Raw genomic sequence first — 7,677 nt, forward strand, 5'->3', positions numbered from 1 at the left:
AGAAGACTCATAACCATGCTTTGCTGAAGGATCAGTTTTTAGACCCATGAAGAAAAGCCTTTAAGTATTTGAATAGCTGCTTTATGGAATAACGTTTAGATTTGTTCTCAGTAGCTCCAGAAGGCAGAACAAGGATTGTTGTGGGTAGAAGTTAAAAGCAAGGCAGATTTAGGTTGGATATAGGGGAAAGCTCATGAACAATCAGAGCTCTCCAAAAGGAGACTGGGAAGCTAATACCACTGGCTGAAGCTGGATAATAATTTGTCCTTGAAGCCATAAAGCAGGGCTTCTTAAACTTTTTCCACTCACCACCCCTTTTCTCCTGAGAAATTTTTACACAACTCTGGGTATACAGTATATACTGTTGCCAGATTTTTCACAACCCCCACATTCAGTTACATGACCCCATATTGGACGTGGGAGTGGGGTCTTAAACCCATGGTTTAAGAAGCTTTGGGAATGAAATGGACAAAATAACCTCTAAGGTGCCTTTTGACTCGGATGAGGATGTATGAGCCAACATTCCTGGCCTCTCCACTATCTGCCCCTTACCTACTCCCTTCCAACTCAACTCCAACTGCTCTATCCCAACTGGCTGACTCATTGCTTTCCAATCTGCACATTTCCCTTGAATCTCATGTGGGAAATGATTGGTTCCCCCCTCAAATCTCCCAAAGCAGGAGGTTTGGACTTTTCCTGTGCATTTAGCACATTCCAATCTGCCAACTTTATCTGTTTTAAATTATTTGTGCCAGTGCTATCTCCCCTGCTATAAACTGTGAGCTCCTTGAAAATAGGTGCTTAGTCAGGTGTTTGTTTAATTGGATATGTTGGAGTCCTGCCTTCTCACAAGCCATCGCTCCTGACTGCACTGGACTCCATTTATCTAAGTCTACTCATCCTTCAAAGCTGAGCTTGAATTTCATCACTGTTGTGAAGCCTTCTGCAAACTTCCTCAACATATAGCAGTCTGTTCCTCCAGAATTCCTAAAATATGCACGGAATCCCTAGCATATGAGCAGCATACCACTTGTTTGGTTATTATTGTTCAGTCATTTCAGTTTCAGTGAAATCTGACTGTGACTCCATTTGGGGTTTTCTTGGCACAGATCCTCCATTTTTTTGCCATTTCCTTCTCCAGCTTATTATAGCTGAAGCAAACAGGGTTAAGTGACTTGCCCAGGGTCACAGAGGTAGTAAGTGTCAAAGGTCACATTTGAATTTAGGTTTTCCTAGGAGCTTTCTCCACTGTGCCACCCTGCTGCCCCATACCTCTCATTTGGCACTAAGAAGAGACTTGTCTGGTAGGTGGTTCAGGGGAGTCCAGAAGACCTGAGTTCAAATCTAATCTCAGACCCTTGCTAGCTGTATGACTGTGGGCAAGTTGCTTAATCTTTCTTTTCCTCAGTTTCCTCATCTGTAAAAGGGGGATAACAGCACCTACCTTGTAGGATTGTTGTGAGGATCAAATAAGATAATATTTGTAAAGCACCTAGCACAGTGCCTGGCACATAGTAGGTAGGCTCTATATAAGTGTTTATCCCTCTTCCCCTTGGTATTGAGAGGCAGTGGGTTCCCATTCCAGCTTCAGCATTTATTAGCTAAGAGCAAGTCATTTAACCTTTATAACCCTCTATCTCTTCCTCTCCAACATGGGGGCAATATTACCCAGGGTATCTACTTAACAGGGTCACTGGGGTCCAAAGGTGGCACTACCACATTTTAAGCACTGTATGATGTCAGCTATTATCACTGGTAGTTATTTTTGTTTGTTATCTCAGCTAGACAGTAAGCTCTGCCCCCATCCCCTCCCTAAGGCTTTATATCTAGAGTCCAAAGAGATCAAAGCTACAAGGGACATTCAAGAAAATTTAAGTCGGTCTCATTTGGCAGATGAAATAACTGAGTCCAGAGCCTGGAATGCTGTGAGGATCAAATGAGATAATAACAGTTAAACATTTAGCATAGTGCTGGGCACATAGTAGATACTATAAAAATAAAATGTTAGCTATTATTAAGTGCTATTCATTCCCTCATTAATCCTTTCTACAGACTTTTTAAGGGGGGGGTGCGGCTAGGTGGCACAGTAGATAAAGCACTGACCCTGGATTCAGGAGGACCTGAGTTCAAATCCGGTCTCAGACACTTGACACTTAATAGCTGTGTGACCCTGGGCAAGTCACTTAACCCCAATTGCCTCACCAAAAAAACACAAAACAAAACAAAACAAAACACACTTTTTAAGGCTAATAAAGCACTTTCCCCATAATGCTCCTGTGAGGGAGGGAAGTGGCACATTTATTATACTCATTTGATGGCTAAGGAAAATGAGGTTCACATCCCTGAAGTGACTTGCTTTAGGTCAATCCCAGAGCTAGTAAATGAGGCTGCAACATGAACCAAGTCTCCTAACCCCAAGTCCAGTGTCTTCTCAGAACACCAGGCTATGTCTCATAAGGCACCATGTAAGCAAGGCCAGCTCCCAAATGAGATGGCCACGTGGTGAAGAGGCAGAAACTAAGAGAGAAAAGGAGCCCAGAAAGTCATCTAGTGCAACTTGAACCTGTACCTGAATTCCCTCTACAATGTCCCCACAAATAGTCACCCAAGATTTATTTGAAGATCTCTAAGGAAGAGGAACTCACTAACTCCAAAGCAGGCTATTCACTTTTTAATAGCTCTCTGACTGTTAAGAATATTCTCTTATGGGGCAGCTAGGTGGCACAGTGGATAGAGCACTGGCCCTGGAGTCAGAAGTACCTGAGTTCAAATCTGGCTTCAGGCACTTAACACTTACTAGCTGTGTGACCCTGGGCAAATCACTTAACCCCAATTGCCTCGCTTAAAAAAAAAAAAAAAAGGAAAAAAAAAGAATTTTCTCTTACAAGGTGCATAAAGTTCTCTCTCTGTCTCTGTCTCTCTCACTCTCTGTCTGTCTCTGTTTCTCTCACCAGCTTCCATCCAGTGCCCTGAGTTCTATCCCCTGCAGCCAACCCCTTTCCTATATAGTAGCCATTCAAGTGCTTGAAGACAGCTGTTACATCTCCCCATCCTTTGACCAGTCCTCATATAGCATGAGCTTAGCATGATCTCCAGACCCACAGCCATCTTGGCCTCCCCCTTCTAGATTGCTGCTTCTTCTTCTTTTTTTTTTTTGGTGAGGCAATTTGGGTTAAGTGACTTGTCCAGGGTCACACAGCTAGTAAGTGTTAAGTGTCTGAGGCTGGATTTGAACTCAGGTCCTCCTGACTCCAGGGCCGGTGCTCTATCCACTGTGCCACCTAGCTGCCCCTCTAGATTGCTTCTTTACTAAAATGTGGTACCCAAAATGGAAAATGATATTTCCTATGTGTTCTGACCAGTGTAGACCATGACAGTCACATATTCTAGCCTTTATGTCTCTCTTACTTAACACATCCTAAGAATGCAGTCAGCCAGTCAGTCACCATTTATTAAGCACGTACTATGTGCCCAGGAGCTCACATTCTAATGGAAGAGGCAACATGCAGATAAGTTTGTACATACAAGATATATATGTAAGGTAATTTCTCTAAGAGCGAAGGGGGAATGGTGGAGGGGGAATGCCCAGGAAAAGCCTCCTGTGGAAGGAGCGATTTTAGCTTGGATTTGAAAGAAGCCAAAGAAACTAGGAGGCTGAAGCGGGCTAGGACAGCACCTCAGGCCGGTGCAAAGGTGTGGAGGTGGGGGATAGAAAGCAATGTGTAAAGAAAAGCAAGTAGTCCAGAGTAGCCAGATGGTGGGGTTTACAGATGGGAGCAAAGTGTAAAAAGTCTGGAAAGGGAGGGAGGGGCCAGGGGTGTGGGTTTTAATGGGGCTTTAAATGCCAAACAGAAGATTTTATATTGGATTCTGGAGGTAATAGGGAGCCACTAGAGTTTAATGAGGAGGGAGGCTGAAATGGTCAGATCTGTGTTTGAGGAAAATTACTTTGGCAACACTAACTTTGTTGCCTGCTCTGTCTCACTGCTCATAGAATTTACAGAGTACTAAAACCCTCAGATGTTTTTTCACATGAACTGTGGTCTAGCTATGGTTTCCAATCTTGGGCTTGTGAAGTTTTTTATTTTTATTTTTAAAATTTTAACTTAAGACTTGGGGCAGCTAGATGGCGCAGTGGATAGAGCACTGGCCCTGGAGTCAGGAGTACCTGAGTTCAAATCTGGCCTCAGACACTTAACACTTACTAGCTGTGTGACCCTGGGCAAGTCACTTAACCCCAATTGCCTCACTAAAAAAAAAAACAAAACAAAAACAAACAAACAAAAAAACTTAAGACTTAGAATCAAGGAATCTGTGTTCTAGGCCAGACTGTACCGTGTGGCCTTGGGAAATGATTTCTCTGAACCTCAGTTTCTTCATCTATAAAGTGAGCATGATAATACCTATAGTTACTACCTTAAAGGGTTGTTTTGAGGATCACATGGAAATAAAGCATATCTAAAGTGTTTTGCGAATCTCAGAGCTGTTGAAATGTTTGGTTCATGTCATTATGATTGTTCAATAAGAATGGATATGAAAATGCTCTGAAAAACACTATCTAAATGTCAGGGATTATTCTGAAAGGCACTCACAGTGACTTGACTCTAAAAAGGGGGTGCTAGATGAATGAAGATGGCCAAAGGATTAAAAAACTCGTCCTTGTTTTAGCTTCCCGGCTCTGGACAAGAAAAGAATCCAGACTCTAGTACGGAAACCACGGCTGTCCTCTGCCCGGAAGGAATTATCACCAAAAGTTTGGCCAGGACTCATGATATATGAGCACTAATACCCTTTCCCCACCTTCCTTCTCTGATCTCATGTGAGGAACCTATTTGGCCTCTAAGCCAGGGCAAATGGATATCAGGAAATGTCTCAGGCATCCTCACCAAGGTCAGTGGTTGAGAGGTAAGGGAGTTTGCTTTTGTAAGGAAATCTGGGTCTGGCCCCAGGAAGCATGGAGGAAAAAGTGTGCAAGATTGCAAAGCAGAAAGGTGAGGCTGGGGCCTGGGAGGGGATTGTTGAGTGTGGTAGAGAAAAAGAGGGAAAGTCAGGGTGCTAAAAATCAAATGAGGGGAAGAGATGGCTAGTAAGAGATGGATAAGAAGATTGAGCCAACTGTTAAGGGCAGCTACCTGCCACAGTGGATGGAGCTCCATGCCTGGGGGGCAGGAAGACCTAAGTTCAAATGTGGCCTGAGACACTCACCAGCTGTGTGACCCTGGGCAAGTCACTTAACCCTGTTTGCCTCAGTTTCCTTACCTGTAAAATGAGCTGGAGAAAGAAATAACAAACCACTCCAATATCTTTGCCAAGAAACCCCCAAATGGGGTCACAAAGAGTCAGTCACAACTGAAAAACAACAATAACACAAAGGCCATGGAGTGACCTGATATAGGAACTCTCCTCATAATCATCTGAACCCAAAGCAGTTCCATCAGACCAGCCCCTTGCTAAGTAGACCTATGCAACCATTCAGATGCCAGATGTTTTTGGTTCTCAGTCCTAGACCCTATGGCTAGAAATCTGCATTTAAATGCAGGCAAGCTTTTGTAAAGCATTTCTTCCTGTCCTTTTTCTATCTGTCAGCTCCACCCTAAGGGAAGGGGTAGGTAGAAAGAACACTCAGGAGCCTTGGGTTCTCTTCTTGGCTACCCACCATTAGCTAGATGGGTGATTTGGGCAATATCATTTTACATCTCTGAACCACCATTTTTCTTCCTCAGTCTATCCCGCAGGGCCATATAAAGATACATTTTTGGAGAGAATAAATATAAAATTGCTCTAACAGAGAACATAAAGATAAGACTGCTCATAATTATCAAGAGCTAGACAAATTCCAGTTATTATTCACGTGAGCCATTCTTTATTGCGAACTTAACCAACAGAAATATTCCTATACATAAAGGACTAAAAAAAGAATAGTATATAAATCTGTTGATCTCTATTATATATGGCTTGGTGGGGGTTTTTTTTAGTGTCTATTATATAATACTTGCATGTGTAGGCTAAGTATGTTGTTGTTAAGTCATTTCAGTCATGTTCAATCTTTGTGACCCCATTTGGGGCTTTCTTGGCATAAATGGCAGATCTCTAGCCATAGAGTCTAGGACTGAGAACCAAAAACATCTGGCATCTGAATGGTTGCATAGGTCTACTTAGCAAGGGACTGACTATTCTGATGGAACTGCTTTGGCTTCAGATGATTATGTGATTGATTGATTGATTTGCAGGGCAATAAGGGTTAAGTGACTTGCCTAGGGTCACACAGCTAGTAAGTGTTAAGTGTCTGAGGTCAGATTTGAACTCAGGTCCTCCTGAATCCAGGACTGGTGTTTTATCCACTGTGCCACCTAGCTGCCCCCTGGGTTCAGATGATCATGAAGAGAGATCCTATATCGGGCCATTCCATAGCCTCTGTGTTGTTGTTGTTGTTTTTCAGTTGTGACTAACTCTTTGTGACCCCATTTGGGGCTTTCTTGGCAAAGATACTGGAGTGGTTTGCCCATTTCCTTCTCTGGCTCATTTGACAGACGAAGAAACTGAGTTAAGTGACTTGTCCAGGGTCACACAGCTAGTGTCTGAGGCCAGATTTGAACTCAGCAAAGATGAATCTTCTTGATTTTAAACCCAGTGCTCTATCAACTGTACCACCTAATTGCCCAAGTTCTGTTGTTGTTGTTGTTGTTTTTTAAATGTCTATTATGTAGTACATGTATATATAGGCTAAGTATATAGATGTGACTTAAGGATGATATGCATATATATGTCATGGGGTGCAGAGCACCCCAGAAGTTCTCTGGGGCACATCAAGGAACCTTCTCCTTGAGAAACTAAACCAGAGGACAGATATTGCCTAGAGAGATAAACTGAACCAAATCTGACTGAGCTAGCTTGGGATTCCTACCCTTCATTCTGGTCTCCCTTACCCTGGGGAGATAAATTTGGGTGTGGCTTCGGCCTTTGGTTCTGAAGAGGGATCTGTAGCCACCCCTCACCCAATTCCCCCTGCTACCACCAGTGGGGGATGGTCCTCTCTCACTAAAGGAACTTTTCACGGGCAGATGGTCCAGCCCCATCAGTCCTCTATAAAAGTACCTTCCAGTCTCCTGTTCGAGGAGATTTGGTACCTCTGAGCCACGTGCTTTATGCCAATCTCCCCATGAAAAGTCCAAGGATTTCTTTCATGGTTTTCCTCCCCCCACCCTTCCCTTCCCTTGCTCCTAAATAAACTACCACCTTATTCTAACTACGTTTTGTGTGCAAGAGGGTGTAATTCTTTAAAGAGGAATTCCTAAGAACCCCAACCCCTACCCCAACCCATACCCCATTTCCCCCCATTACATATAGGATTTGAGATCCCATCTGAATCACTCCATCCCTAAAGGGATTGTCTTTCTTCCTTTGTGGGAACCAGAAAGGCCATACTTTAAACAGCTAGTGGCCTGGCTGGGGTGGGAGCCAGGAAGACAGTCAGGATCCAAGACTACCAAGGCAGAGGGCTTTCCTATCTCTAGTCTCCAAGAGGGGTATCAGAAGAGAATTCTATTAATTTGCCATTCCTCAGATATTTCTAGTCTAGGGGGTATGAATCTAGGTTCAAAAGGAAAGCCATTTCCCTAATCACTATTAAGGGGGAAGAGTAGCCCTTAGGTTATACTCATCAGCTTAGCCCCTTTT

This window comes from Dromiciops gliroides, chromosome 2, assembly GCF_019393635.1.
Source record: "Dromiciops gliroides isolate mDroGli1 chromosome 2, mDroGli1.pri, whole genome shotgun sequence".
Lineage (NCBI taxonomy): Eukaryota > Metazoa > Chordata > Mammalia > Microbiotheria > Microbiotheriidae > Dromiciops > Dromiciops gliroides.